Source organism: Pan paniscus, chromosome 21 (assembly GCF_029289425.2).
Source record: "Pan paniscus chromosome 21, NHGRI_mPanPan1-v2.0_pri, whole genome shotgun sequence".
NCBI classification, from domain to species: domain Eukaryota; kingdom Metazoa; phylum Chordata; class Mammalia; order Primates; family Hominidae; genus Pan; species Pan paniscus.
Genome location: NC_073270.2, coordinates 43,071,596 through 43,085,689, shown reverse-complemented (window position 1 = coordinate 43,085,689; position 14,094 = coordinate 43,071,596). Strand labels below are relative to the sequence as shown.

Here is a 14,094-nt window from a genome sequence, read left to right as displayed (position 1 = left end):
AATCCACGAGCCCTTCTGGACTCAGTTTCCCTGTGTGGAAAGTGGTGTTGGGTATGGATTCCAGGACTGTGAATCCCAAGGTGCTGAGTTACCTGAAAGGGGCCACTCAGCCCTCCAGCCCCTTCCCAAAGCCCAGCTCTGGGGTGACCACGGCCAGAGCCTGGGCCCACACACATGCCCTTACTCCCCACAAAAACAACAGTAATCAAAATCCTTACTAACTACTGAACACATGGCGTATGCAGGACATCAGTTCGGCACTTCACACTCAGTCTCATCGGCTCCTCCTGCCAGCACTGTGGGGTAGGGACCGTTACTGTGCCCAGCCTCCTCCTCTCAGGCTGGCTAATACAGAGCAGGGAACCCTTCTGAAATGTCAGTTTGAACCCTTCGTTCCTGCTTAATACCACCCACAGAACCCACACTCCTGACACAAAGGCCAAAGTCGTCACAGGGGCCTCCAAGGCCCTCAGTGGCCTCCACCAACCCCATCCCTCCCCTCGCTCTACTCCATCCACACCAGCCACCTGCCCCTTCCCTGAAAAGCCAGCACATTCCTGCCTCAGGGCCTTTGCACCTGCTGTTCCTGCACTGGCAGCACACTCCACCCTCACCTACACCCTCACTCCCTTGCCTCCTTCAGGTCTTCAGGACTCAGCCATCTGCTCAGACAGGCCTTCCTCGACCACCTGTTTCTTGATACACCCAGCCAACTCTGCTCTCCAAGTCTCAGCTCCAAAGCCACTTCCTCACAGAAAGCCTCCCTCAAACCCCAGTCCAAGTGAGGATCTTCAACTTCTACTTCCTAGCATGGACCGACCACAGCTCTGATGACATAACTCACTGTGTGAGAACCTGTCTCACGGGGACGGGGGCCACTTCTGTCTTCCCTATAATTTAATACTCTGCAGCAGGTGTAATATTCAAAACAATGAACAGCTGGGATGCTTGGGTACCAGTGGGTCAGAACAGACACTGGCCAAAGGCACACAGCCTAGCATGGAGTGAGTACCTGATCATGGATGGATGGATGGATGGATGGATGGATGGATGGATGGATGGATGGAAGAGCAAGCAGGGCACCCACAGTAGGCCTGGGACTTGCCTGAGAAGGTGGCCCAGAGAAGAGAAGGGCCCATCCGAGCTCACAGCCAGATGTTGGCCAGGGCAGCTGTAGCCAGCCCAGCCTGTCCTCCTGCACAGCCCGACTTTCGTTTCCCACCCTCTGTGTCTGAGGAAGCTCCTTCTCCCCAGGGGAACTGAGTGAAGAGAAGGGGCAAGCAGTCCCCTGCTCCCCAAGGACAGGGGCTCTCAAGCTCCATCCGCCCTCCACAAAGGGGCTTTGTCCTCTGTGCTGAGAGCCTAGGGTAGACCGGAAGCCATCCCCCACAGCCCAGCAAGTCTCAGTCCCCGAGCCGGCTGGGGCAACAGCTCTAGACGCAGACCCACGAGGCAGGCAGAGTGCTGGCACAGCTCTTCACAATATCATTTCATTCTCTCAGGAGCCGTAGGAGGGAAGCTCTAGTGTGACCCCCATTTTTGCGGATGGGGAAACTGAGGCTCTCAAAGGCCAAGGTCTGCCAGCCAGCAGGTAACAAAGCCTGGATTCTAATCCAGGCCCATCTGGCACCAGTGCCAACAGCCACGGCTCTCAACTCCCCCTGTCTAGAGTCCAGACCCTCCAGGTTCAAGAGGGCAGAGGGGGTCTTTATAGGGGCAATCAGGCCTAGCCCTTCACCCAAGTCGGGGAGCTTTGCCCTGGTGAGGTTTACCCGAAAAGGAAGGGAGGCCGGGCCCTAACCCCAGAGCCCTTGCCCAATGCCCCAGGCGCCTTGGGAATCTGCCAGTTGGGCTGCAACACGTCTCCACCACTTCCTGCCAGGCAGGCGTCTTCGAGGAAAGGATGGACAGGCAGAAGGACCCAGGGGCAGAAGCTCCCCACCCTGCCCCCCATCACTCCCCTGTCCATCCCAGACCTGGCCATTTCCCCTGCCAGTGTCTGCTTCTCTCCAGGCCCATCTGTTCTCAGTGCGGCCACCGGGGCCACCTCACTGAAGCCACACTGACCCTGACCCAGACACTACCCAGAATGTGGGATACATTACTCTCACCCAGTAGCCCCTCCTCACTGCCCGAGGAGCAGGCCCCCAGGCCCTCTACCCATTGGCATCAGCCAACTGACCCAAGTCAAGACTCCATGGCTCCTCAGACCTCCAAGAGGAGCTGCTCACAGGGCACCTTCAGGCCGTTTGTCAAGCTCTATCTCCCCTCAGAGGTCCCTCCCATCCTTCCGGTAAGTCAGGGTACCTCCTCCCCCAGGAAGTCTTCCCTGACCCACTCCCTCCAAGGCCCCAGGTCAGCCCCTACCTTTTGCCCCAGGGAGAGGTTTTAGATCCCTGTCTTGAACCCTGTGGGCTGCCTTTACTTGGCAAAAGTAATTGAGCCTCTGAGGCCGGTCTGATCCTTCTCTGTCCTCCACACCTGCAGCAAGAGTCTGGCCTCAACCTGCTCTGCTCTCATCACCCCCAGGCCCAAGCCTGAGTGCCCTGTGAGGGTTTGAGGCTCTGCCTGATCAGCCAAGCCACCTTCTAACCCCCTTGTACCTGGCCTGCTGCTCCCCACCTCCATGGCTATCCACACCGCCTGGCTACTTCCTACCCCCAGACATTTTTGCACACGGTCCCTTCTTCCCGGCCCACCCTCACCCTTCTTTTTTTTCTCATGAGCTCCTGCTCATCCTTTAAGATCCAGGCCAGGTATCACCTCCTCCGGGAAGCTCTCCTGGCATTGTGCTGGGCTGCCATAGTTCATATGGCCCCTACCCCATGGTGCCATAGGGAAATGACTGGAGTCTGTCTGGCTCCCCCAGAATATAAGCTATGTCCCAAGTACATCCTCAGGGTTCCCAGCACCCATCACAAGGCCCAGATATCACCGGTGGATAACAGAGAGTCCAGCTGCCAACTCCCTACCCAGAGAACCCAGGGGCAGAGCCCAGGAGCCGCTCCCAGTGGCAGCACTGAGTCCTATTTTGCCCGCGATGCCCACAGCTCTAAGGTATGGGTGGAGTGGGCGGAGGGGGGAGCTCGCTGCAAATGGCCAACTGGTAACCAAACCCACTCCGTTTCTAAAACTAGGGCACAGGAGAGAAACGGGAACAGCAGTATTGTCCCCAAATAGAACTATGTCTCATCTGGTTCCGGGGCCTTCGGGAACACCTGGTGGGGTGGGGGTGGGGAGGGCAGGAGGCTGCTCCCGAGGCTTCAAACACAAATCTAAAGTTTAGAGGGCAGGGGAGTCAGCATCACCCAAAATCACCACAGTTGGCGCTGAGATCCTGCCCACTTCACCCAGCGCCAGTCCAAATCCCCACATTATGGGGTCCTCTCCCACTTCACCCACCTGGCTACAGGGTGCTCCCCAAACTGTGCCACCTCCAAGCCTGTGCTCACGTGTATCCTCTACCCAAGATGCTGTTCGCCCCTCCTGCCAGTCAGGATCCTACCCGTCCTCACAGCCATACCCATTAACAGTGACACTTTCTATAAGCCTGGCATGGGGAGAATGAGCACATCAAGCCTTCCCAACAGCCCGGTGAGGAAGACTCCTTACCCCTTCTCACAGGTGGGAAAACCAAGGCTCAGAAAGAGAAGCCACCAGCCGGGGCACGCGGCAGCAAAGGCAGGCAGACGCAGTGATGTGGCAGGATCTGGGTGCTGGCAACCACAGGGCACCCAGAAGGCCTGGTGGGGATTGGTGCAGTCTCCCAACCAGGCCCAGCCTTGAGGACTTGGCACAACTCAGGGACAAAGTCCACAAGGCACAGCCCTGGCCTCCCAGGCAGAATAAGAAGCCAGACCTCACCTCCCGGCCCCTGCCCCTGCCCCTGCCTAGGGTGGCTTCTAAGAGACTGAGGAGACACACTGGCGGGATAAGATGGAACTGTCTCCCCAACAACATGCACAGAGCATGGCACAGATGAGAAAATTGAGTCCTGGAAGTCCGTCCCTGCAGCTGTTGAGTGCTGCCTCCAGGCCAGGCCTTGAACTAAATGCTTTATGGAGATGACCGTACCCAGTCCCCACCCCAGCCCCACCAGGTGCACACTTGTTACCATCATTTCCCAGATAAGGAAACTGAGCCTCAGCGAGGGGAAGCAACTGACCCATAGTCCCAGGGCAAGCAGATGGACAAGGAGGCTTCAACCCAAACTAAAGGCAAGAAATTAGGACCTTGATTGAGTCCCTTCTCAGGTTCTAGGCCTCAGTTTCCCCATCTGGAAAGCAGAATGCGCCCCAGGAGACTTCTGGCTGTGACATCACATTGTGACCTGGCGGATGCTATTTCCTTTCTCTCCATTTTCCCATCTGGATAACGGGGTGGTCTTTCCCTTCTTCCCCAGGTTGATACAAATTACAATAAAATAACAAGCACCGAGCACTTACTGTGTGCTGGCATTGCTGAGAGCGTTGGACACAAGACTTCATCCTTGCAACAAGCCCATGGAGTGGGTTCTACCGCTAGGCTCATTTTTCAGATGGGGAAACTGAGGCACAGAGAGGTTAAACTGACTCACCAAAGCCACACAGCTAGTGGGTGACAGCAGTTGGGGGTAGAGGAGAAGTCTCCCTGTCTTCACGCTGCCCAGTGAGGAACTGTGGGAAGGGCTGGAGGGCTGATCAAGGGTCTGTGGAAGCAGAGAAGGGCTCAGCCCAGATGAGGCGGGGCAGGCCTGGCATGCCCAGGAAGCCCTGGGTTCAAATCCATGCACTGGATGACCTTGGGCAAGTCCCCTGGCTCCTGAGCTTCCTCTTTGGTGAAATGGGGCCGGGACCACTACCCCGCGAGGCTGCTGTGAGCATGAGACAACCATTTGCCTGGCACTGCAGAAGGGCTCAACTCCGTGCTGGAGGAATGAACGCTGGCTGAAGGGACCGCAAGGTCTCACGGTGGCTCATTGCTCCTTCAGGGTCCCGGGCGTGTCTGGTCCTCCCTTCAGAAGTGGGAGGAAAACTGGCCCAATCTGCCTCTTCTCTGATTTTTAGAAGGAACCCTCCAAGTCCCTTCAGGGCTGTGTGACCTCAGGCAAGTCACTTTACCTCTCTGAACCTCCAAATCCTCCTTTTGACAATAAGTCATGCTATTCACAGAGCTCTGGGAGAGGGGTTCCAGACTGAGGAGACGGGCTCAGTGGGGAAAGAGTCCAGTTCCATTTGCCCAAGCAGAGAGAGCACCTGGCATGACCCTGATTTGAGGTCACAGTTTCCTCATCTGCCACACAAAGTTTATTACAGTGGTTCTGTCTGTCTCAGCCCCGCTGGTGCTGGGGATGCACAGAGGTAACTGCGGAAAGTTCTTTGTAAACTGTAAAGGGCTGTGCCCTTGGGAATATGATGATTACCATATTCCCTTAGAGGCAAAAAGAATCCTATGACTTGTCATCTAAGGCAGAATGTGTCAGAGCCATGAGGAAGGGCAAAGAAGGGACAAGGTGAAGTTCAATGGTGGATGTGGGGTCAGTACGGACTCATGGACTCAGTGGGACCGGCAGGGTGGTCACAAAGGCCTTCTGAAGCCAGAAGCATCTCAGCCACTGGAGGGGTACTGAGAGGGAGGGCACACCAGGCAGTGGGAGCTGCAGAGGCAAAGGTGTACGGCCCGATAACCCCGGTCAGGCAGGAAGATAGCTACAGCTCGAAAATGTGGGAGATGATCGGGGCAGGGCACCTCTAGGGGCCCTTGCTGTGCAGCCCGAGCCCATCCCTGCCTCTCTCTGAGCTTCAGCTGCCTCCCAAGAAACAAGAGCAGGAACAGCTCTCACCTCTCAGATCAAACGGGCAAGGATGCTCAAATAGAATCCACCTTTGAAGAGGGGGGCCCATTCAGTGAGGCGGAGGAGGGAGGCCAGGGTGAGGCATTGGGGCACTGGGAGGCTATGCTAGGCCACAGGCAGGCAAGGGCTAAGGCAGAAGCCAGGCTCAGGGAGGCTGGATGGAGCTGGTGGCTTCCAATCAATCCAGTCACCAAGCTTGTCTGTTTCTAGTTAATCTTCCCCCAACTCCCTTCCCCACAGAACAAGCCAACCACAGACAAAGGTGGCTGGTCACTGCCCTGGTGATTTCCGGATCAATTGGCCTGCAGAGGCCCAGGATTCCTGCCTCATCAGGGAATCACCTTTCTAACAGGCACTCATAAATATCACGCACTTCCTGAGTGCAGGCCCTGCACCCAAGCACTTGGCACACATTGGCTCATCGGATCTTCATGCCATCTTGTCAAAGCTGGTGCCAGTCTCGTCATCCCCATTTCACAGATGGGGAAACTGAGGTTCTAAGCTGTATAATCATACACAGCAAACAAGTGGCCAAGCCACGATTTGAACCCAGAACCAACTGGCTTCAAAGTCTTTGCTACTTCCATTACCCTTTATGGCATAAGCATCCTTGAGCACCCAAGATCCCAGTACTCCAGGTCTGACTGGGGAATCCATCAGCCAGAGCTGGAACCCAGAGAGTCAGGGTCACCTGCCCCCAGCACCGCACCCCTCCTATACCTGGGAAAAGTTTTAGCCATGTTGGGTGCACACTTAATTAATAAGAATCAGATACCCACAAATTACTCAGCAGCCAGAAGTCTGGGCTCACACCTCACTTTGCTGCACTCCTGTGGCCCCAGCTCTTAGCCTCTCTGAGCTTCAGTCTCCTCTTCTGTGTAACAGGAATAAGAGTTTGACTGCTCCCAGGATGGAGCAAGGGACACAATGGGTCACCTTATTATGACCCAGCTCAGAAGAGCATGACATGAAGATATCGACATCAGACAACGTAAAAGTCAAGGCCATGAATTTGGGCAAAGCAGCCTAAGAGAAGCTAATCAGACCCCAACAGGGAGGCCATGCTTCCCCAGGCCACTCCAGCTCAATTTCCACTCCCAGCAACTGGATTCTGCCTGTGCCGGCCTCATAGCCCAGCAGGTCCAAGGGTTCAAAAGAACCCGTTCCTAAAGTTTCTCAGTGTGTCCACAAATATCACCACCCACCCACCACAGACATCCCCACCCCTACATGAGCACCAAAGAAGACTCCGCTGGGCCTGCCCCTGGAGCACTCCCCAGCTAGGATCACCATCACAGAGCCTCAGTGGGAGGAGTCCTCACCATACAGATGAGGAAACTGAGGACCAGACAGGAAGGGATTTGGCCAAGATCATTCAACTTCTCCTCCCTTCTGGCTTCTCCTTTTACTCTGGAACTTCTCTGGGTAGTTCTAAGGGAGAAGAAGGACCAAATGGACCAAAGTTGGGGGAAAGTCACTTGCCCAAGGACCCAGAGCAAGGAGTAGGGAGATGGAGGTCTGGCTCCCAGCTCTGAGATCCTCCCCGGTCATCTATCCCTGACTCAGCCTTACCAGGCTGTACTGTGGGAAGGAGGAGGCTGGCTGGCTGGGGAGAGTCCTGGATCGAAGACAAGAGCTCTGCATTTTTCTCCCAGCGTAGATGATTTGCCCTGGGTCTTTCTAGCCTCAATCCCCCCCATCTGTGAAAGGAGAAGGTCAGAATAGATCAAGAATGACAAACTCATGGCACACATACAATACTCTCTTATCCTGTGCCCATGGCAGACATGACTAATCTATCACAGCACTCTTTCCCATGAAGCCAACACTGAGCCTCGGAATGCTTCTCAACACAGCACTCTAGGCCAGGGGGATGAAAGCCCAGAAGCTTCCCTAAACTAGATAATATCTGAGTCCCCAAGAGGGAGGAGAATGGGGAAAGAAAAATATAAAATTTTCTAAGCACCCAGTAGATTTGAGCCACGGGGAATACATTAGCTGATTTAATCCTCACAAGGGAGGTGTGCAGAGGCTGAGGTTCAGAGAGACTAAGTGACTTGGCTTTGGACAAACAGCAGGGAATGAGGCCTTGAACACAGGGGAGGCCTCTACTGGGTCTCTCTCCCCCAGGAACAGCAACACGGAGCCAGCCACCAGGTGGGGACCTAAGGTACAGCCTCATACCATCCTCTTGTTAGCCTTACCAGGTAGAAGCCCTAGGCCCATTTCACAGCTTCAGAAACTGAATCACAGGACAGGGCATCAGCTGCCAGAGGAGGCAGGACTTGAGCAGGTGCCTGGCCCTCCCCCGCCTCCACTGATTGAGTCCCTAATGTGTGCTAAGCACTTTATTTCTGTCCTCTTGGGACATCCTGGGAACCATGACTCACTATCCTACTTCAGGCATGAAGAAACTGAGGCTCCCCAGAGGAAGTGGCCCCCAGGAGCTCAAGGGGAAGCCAGAGGGGTTTCCCACGGAGATAAGGGGTGGGGGCCATGGAGGGGAAGGAAAGGGTTGTGGGAATCCGAAGGGAGATAGAGATGTGGGGACACACACCGAGGTAGGAAATGAAGCTCCGGCAAAAGGCCCAGAGCAGGGAAGTGGTGGCCTTTTTCAGTGGCTCTGCTGGACTAGGAGTCCAGAGCCTACAGCCAAGGCCTGGCCCTGTCACTTGGCAACTGGGAGACCCTAGGCAAGTGGCTTTCCCTTCGTGGGTCTTAGTACTTACAACCGGAAAATGGGACCAATCATACCGAAGGCAGGCTTCGAAGAAGCGGGGCTGGGGCTAGACGCATGGCATTCTCCCCAGTTTAGCCTCTTCATACACAGAGAAGGCAAAGAGAGGGCAGGGCAGGACTCAAAGTCACCCTGCACATTGGCGGCCTTGGCTGCCAACATCCTCTCCTGAGCCAGCCCTGCCCCAACCGGCACCTTCAGACTCAGTGAGATCACCCAGGCAAGGGCTTGACCACAGAGCTAGCAGGGCCAGACCCAGAGAGGCCGAGTGACCTGTCCAATGCAACAGCGCAAAGCAGGTCCCATTTGCCAAGTACCTACCGGTGCCAGACACTGGGCACACAGCCCTCCTATAACCCTAATCCAACAAGGAGGTATCTATTGTCCCCATTTTCATGACAAAGAGACTAAGTCTCTCAAAAGACACAGTAAATGATCCAAAGACACACAGCAAGTGGGACGGTCAGAACATAAACCCAGGCCTGTCTGACTCTTAAGCCCTTACCAAACCTTTGGTCCCCATCTCTCGGGCTGACCCCTCCCTGCTCCCTACCTCACTCCCAGCTTCCAGCCACCCAGCATTGCACTTCCCACACCCCCGGCTCTCATCCTCTCCAGCCTTGCTGCTAGTGAACTCCTACCCCACTTCCAAAGCCCAGCCTCAAATACCCGCTCCTCTTGAGACCTGATCTAGGCCTCCATAAAATTTTGGAGTCCAGCCTACAGATCTAGGTCTATCATCAGATCTATTTCTATTGTTCAGCTCTGTACCTCTGGCCTCCAGCTTGGGGCTGTTCACACAGGGGACACCAATCAGCCCCCTGTGTGACGATGAAGGCCAAACTCCTCCCCAGGGCCCACAAGGCCCCAGCATGGTCCAGCCCTGCTGATACACCCCCTCATTCTACCTCTTACCCACTCCCCTTCATTGTGCACGCTCCAGCCTCACAGCTTCCCCCACTGATTCTCCATGACAGCACGTCTTGGCACATACCTCAGGGCCTTTGCACATGCACTTCCTGCTGCCTGGCAAGCCCTTTCCCTAACTCCATGCCTGGTCAACCCCTACATGCCTCCTTCAAGATTCTTGTGTACCCTAGGCCTTTCTCCCTGAGCCCTTATCATATCTGTGATTATATAGTAACTCAACTGGCAACTTGTTTGCAACTTTGCTCACCCTCCAGATTCAAACTTCTGGGAGGCCAAGGACCTGTTCCCAGCTCCCCAGCAAGTATCCAACCAGGCTGACCACACCCCACCACCCCAGGGCCCCTGGGAAGGGAAAAAAGAGCTCCCTCTCCCCTTCTTTGCCAAGTGAACTCTTGCTCGTCCTCAGCTCAGGCCCTGCCACCTTCTAGAAGCCTCCATGACTCCCACAGCTCCCACTCCCTGCTAACCCCAGCACAATACTGCTCAGCCCGAGTTCCAAGTTCCTGGTACACAGCAGGTGCTCAATACAGGGGTCACAAATGCTTATACATGGGGAGGTTTGAGAAAATGGGGTCAGCTGAGGACCACGGAGATGGGCAGAAGGTCCCTCAACAGGTCACTGAGCCATCTCCTCTCTGGTTCCTGGGGCTTGGGGGAGCCAGACATCCCTCCACCCCACCCCCCAGGTCACAATCAGAGAAGCAAAAGCAGGAACCAGGCTGAGCTGTGGATAAGTCATGCTCCAACAAGAGCTAGGGGACAGGGAGAGAGAGCCACGGGCCTTCCTCCTAGAAGAGAGGGGCCTAAGCTAAGCCTGGCGGGGCAAGGGCAGATAAGCAGCACCTGGAGGAGAGGGCACTCTGGGAGGGACACAGTTTAGGAGCAAAGGCCCAGGGGCATGCGGGAGGGCCTAGGCAGGCAGTCAGCTGAGAGAGGTGACACACTGTAAATCATTTCCTTGGGTGGAAAGACCACATCACCACATCATCAAAAAGGCCTCGTGGCTTTCATTCAATCCCTCAGCAGAGCAGTCTTTTCCGACACTGCTGTGTGTGCAGTCCTGTCTTGCGAACCTCCACTGCCCCATCACTGGAGGGATGCAGGGACAGCCAGACTGTGGTCTCTGAGGTCTAGGCTTTCATTCCAGCTTCCAACTATAGGGCCTTGGTCAAGTCACTTCCCCTCTCTTAGCCTCAGTTTCCCCATCAGCAAAATGAAGATAAACAAGAGTCCATACCTCCTAAAAGGTGCTCAGTAGATGTTGGCAGCTGTTATTACCATTGGCCCAGTTTTATATGTGGCAAAACTGAGGCCAGAAGGGAAAAGTGAGTTGCTTACGGTCACCCAGCTGCTGGTTGGCAGGACGGTGCCAGGGCTATTTCTTTCTCAAGGCACCAACCCATCCTCTTCTAGAATGAACTAGCCAGCAACCTCACATCTCACTCATCTTTCTCAGCCAATGTGTCCAGTGAACAATTCATTTATTGAGCATCTACTACACGCCAAGCCTCTACCTGCAGAAGCGCTTAGAATCTTCGCCTGAGGATTCTCATTTCACGTATAGGGACTTAGAGGGGCAGTCTCTTGGCCCAGGTCACTGGGTGAGACAAGAAGACTCGGTGCCTTGATCCCCCAGCCAGGGGGCTGAGAAGAGGGTCTGCAACAGGATCAGCCTGGCCCACCCTTGAAACCAAGTCTGATCCCAGCTGCACTGTGGCTGTGGCTGGGCCTGGACTTACCCCAGGTGACCCAGCAACCACTGCCCCAAATTGTACAGAGTCCATGAAGTTCAGGAGGTCTTGCCCAGGGGCACACACAGGCTCTGTCCACTCCTAAGTCCACCTGAAGGACGCAGGGGCTGAAAGGATACCACACAGGTGAGCCCCTTCTGTTCACCCCATCCTTCCACCAGCCTAGCAATTCCAGCCAGGCCCACCTGCCACCAATGAGGAACCCAGCTCAGAGAGGCAGGCAGTTGTCTGAGGACACACAGCAGGGCAAGTGGCAGCCCTGGTGGGGACTCAAACCCACCCCAATCCCAGCCCAGGCAGACAGGTGGACCTGGCCCGGTGGCCAACCCCCAAAACTTTTGCCAACTTCTGAGCCGTCTGGTAGCTGGGCCTGCTCAGGGGCGAGGCTGGGGGCTGTGGGCAGGGGAGACCAAACGCAGTCTGGCCCGTCCCTTCCAGGCCGGCAGCACCAGGCCCTACCCGAGGCCCCACGAGGGCAGGGAGGTCCTGGCAGTTCGGCCTGGCGCCCTGACCCCGGGGCCCCTCAGCCCGCCCTGCCGATCCCCCCACCTCCCACCCGGGGCCGGGGGGCGCAGGGCCGGGCAGCCCAGGCAGAGGCGGCGCCGACTGGCTCAGATTTCAGATTTGGCCTAGACCTGGCCCGGGGGCTAGGGCCCAGCTCGCTGGCTTCTCTGGGGGATCCTATGGGGAGCACGAGCTGGAGGGGGTCCCCACGCAGCCAGGACCCCTGCGCACCCCCCCCGCCCAGCCCCCTCCCCCCGCTGCATCACAACAAAAGGCCGCGCCGGGCATGGCCCCGTGCGCCCGCCCGGCGCTTGGGTATCGCGGCTCGGCCCGGGGGGGGCGGGGGTGGGAATTGGTGGGTGGACAGGAGTCCCCGCCGGCCCGCGATCCGACGCCAGGGTGGTCCGGGGCGGGGGCTCCCCCGCGCTGGCCGGGGCGGGGGGTCCGCGGAGGGGCGGGGGGCGCTCACCTGGGCCGGCGGGCGGGCGGGCTCACCGGCAGACGGACGCACGGGAGGGCGGACCGCGGGACGTCCAGCGGGTCGGGCAGACGGCGGCCTGGCCGCTCCGGCTCCCAGGCCGGAATGGATTCCGGGCCGGGAGAGACAGATCGAGAGAGAAAGGGAGGAGGAGGAGGAGGAGGCGGCGGCGGCCCGGGGAGGGGAAGAGGAGGGAGGGAGCGCGCGAGCTGGGAGGAGGGGCCCGGCAGGCAGCCGGGAGGAGGAGGAAGGAGGAAGCGCGCGGGGACGGATTCCCCGCCGGTGACCCGGGAGAGACCCAGGGGCGGCCCGAGCCGGGGGTCCGGGCGGGGTGGGGACACCGGGCACAGAAGCCCCGCCTCCCACTCCTCCAGGGCGCCGCACCCCGCGGGCCCCGTCCGCCCCCAGGCCAAAATGCCCTCCCCAACCCACCCACCCTCTACGCCCCAGATCCGCCTCTCCCGAAATCACGATTGGTAATAATATCAGCGGGCGTGGAGCGCCCGCTCTGGGCCAGGCGCCATGCTAAGCTGCTCAGGTCGACTTCAGGGTTTAATCCTAACCACCACCTGGCCTGAGCGGCAGAAGATCGCCCCACTTTACAGATGGGGAAACTGAGGCACTGACAAGAACCAGGCCTTGGACTTTAGCCTTGTCCTGAGTTTCTCAAAGTAGGGGCTGGGGCAGGAGGGACAGGGTGGGGAGGAGCGACATTTATTTTAATAGTTACGGGTTCATTTTAAGTGCATAAGGGCGAAACATCCCTGGCAGCCCATTGGAAGTCCCCTAGTTCTAATTATTACTGCTTAGGAGGGGCTGACCAGGGCATCTGAGTGGCAGTCACACTTCCAAGTAAGTAAAGAGGCTAAGTACCTCTGAACCAGGGCAGGAAATGTAGCAGAAAAACGGGACATTGAGGAAATGCTGCTTTAGGCCACAAAGACTGCCCTCTCACCCCCTGGCGCAGGCTCCAGGGCTATCCTTTTGGGGCTGGGCACCCCACCCTTGGCTCCTCACCTGTCCTGGAATCCTAGCACAGGGAAAGGTGGGCCTGGGTCCAGCTTTAAATATCACACCTGCCTCCATATTCCTTCTTTGAAAGTTCTCCCATTTCACAGATGGGAAATTAAGGCCCAGACAGGTCAGGCTTCTATTCCCTGGGCAAAGGTCCCTGCTGAGAGGAGCTGGGAGGAGCACCCTAGAATGTGGAAGGCAAAGGCCTCTGGGTACAACATACCTTCCAGGAGACCAGGAATGAGCAAAGCCTTACTCTACACTGATCTAGGTTCGCATCTAGGCTAGCTGCCCCTCTGCTGTGGGGTGGACAAGTCGATCAGCTTCCCAGCCCAGCCCCCTCACCTGTAAAACCAGAGTGAACATGGCCACAGAAGATTCCTGGGAAGGTTGGAACTGACCAGTGTGAGGATGGTCAGGTTGTGCTAGATGAATGGTAGCTCTTGCGGTGATAAACTGAGGCTAGAGGGGAAAGGGGCTGCTTGAGGTGCCACAGCCAGTCAACAGCAGAAGCCAGCCTGGGCTGGTGAAATGGCTGCACTTGTTTGCAAGGCTGGCTTAAAGATTAACCGCAGCTTCCCAGGGCTCAGGGCGGGCCCCTAGCTGGAGGAGCAGGTTTCTCAGCCCTCTTCCATTCCTTAGACATGTCTAAAGGCCTTTACTGGCCATACTGGGCTCGGGGGGAGGCAGGGACATTTACCCAGTGACACGCTGGAGCTGGCCCTTACCTACTTGCAAGAACCAACTGTGCTCATCTCTTCCCAACTCCATATTCAAGAATGTCACACTGATAGCTCCATGTCAGCCACAGTGGGAGTATTTACCCCTTGGACATCGGAATACGCTA

General features: G+C 56.9%; 1 protein-coding gene across 9 annotated transcripts in view; it reads right to left on the bottom strand.

The window, feature by feature from the left end:
- SRC (SRC proto-oncogene, non-receptor tyrosine kinase) overlaps positions 1-12,641 on the bottom strand; it is a 59,540-nt gene extending 46,899 nt beyond the window's left edge. Inside the window, exons 1-2 of one of the 9 annotated variants that reach the window (XM_055104487.2) lie at positions 12,225-12,613; positions 11,240-11,358 (exon numbers count right to left, since the gene is read on the bottom strand). The gene's annotated coding sequence lies outside the window, so the exon portion shown is untranslated. Of the gene's footprint in view, positions 1-11,239; positions 11,359-12,224 lie in introns of all 9 variants that reach the window. The other 8 variants (XM_063600883.1, XM_034946944.3, XM_055104488.2 and 5 more) reach the window with 8 other exon arrangements.
- Positions 12,642-14,094: the final 1,453 nt, after the last annotated feature.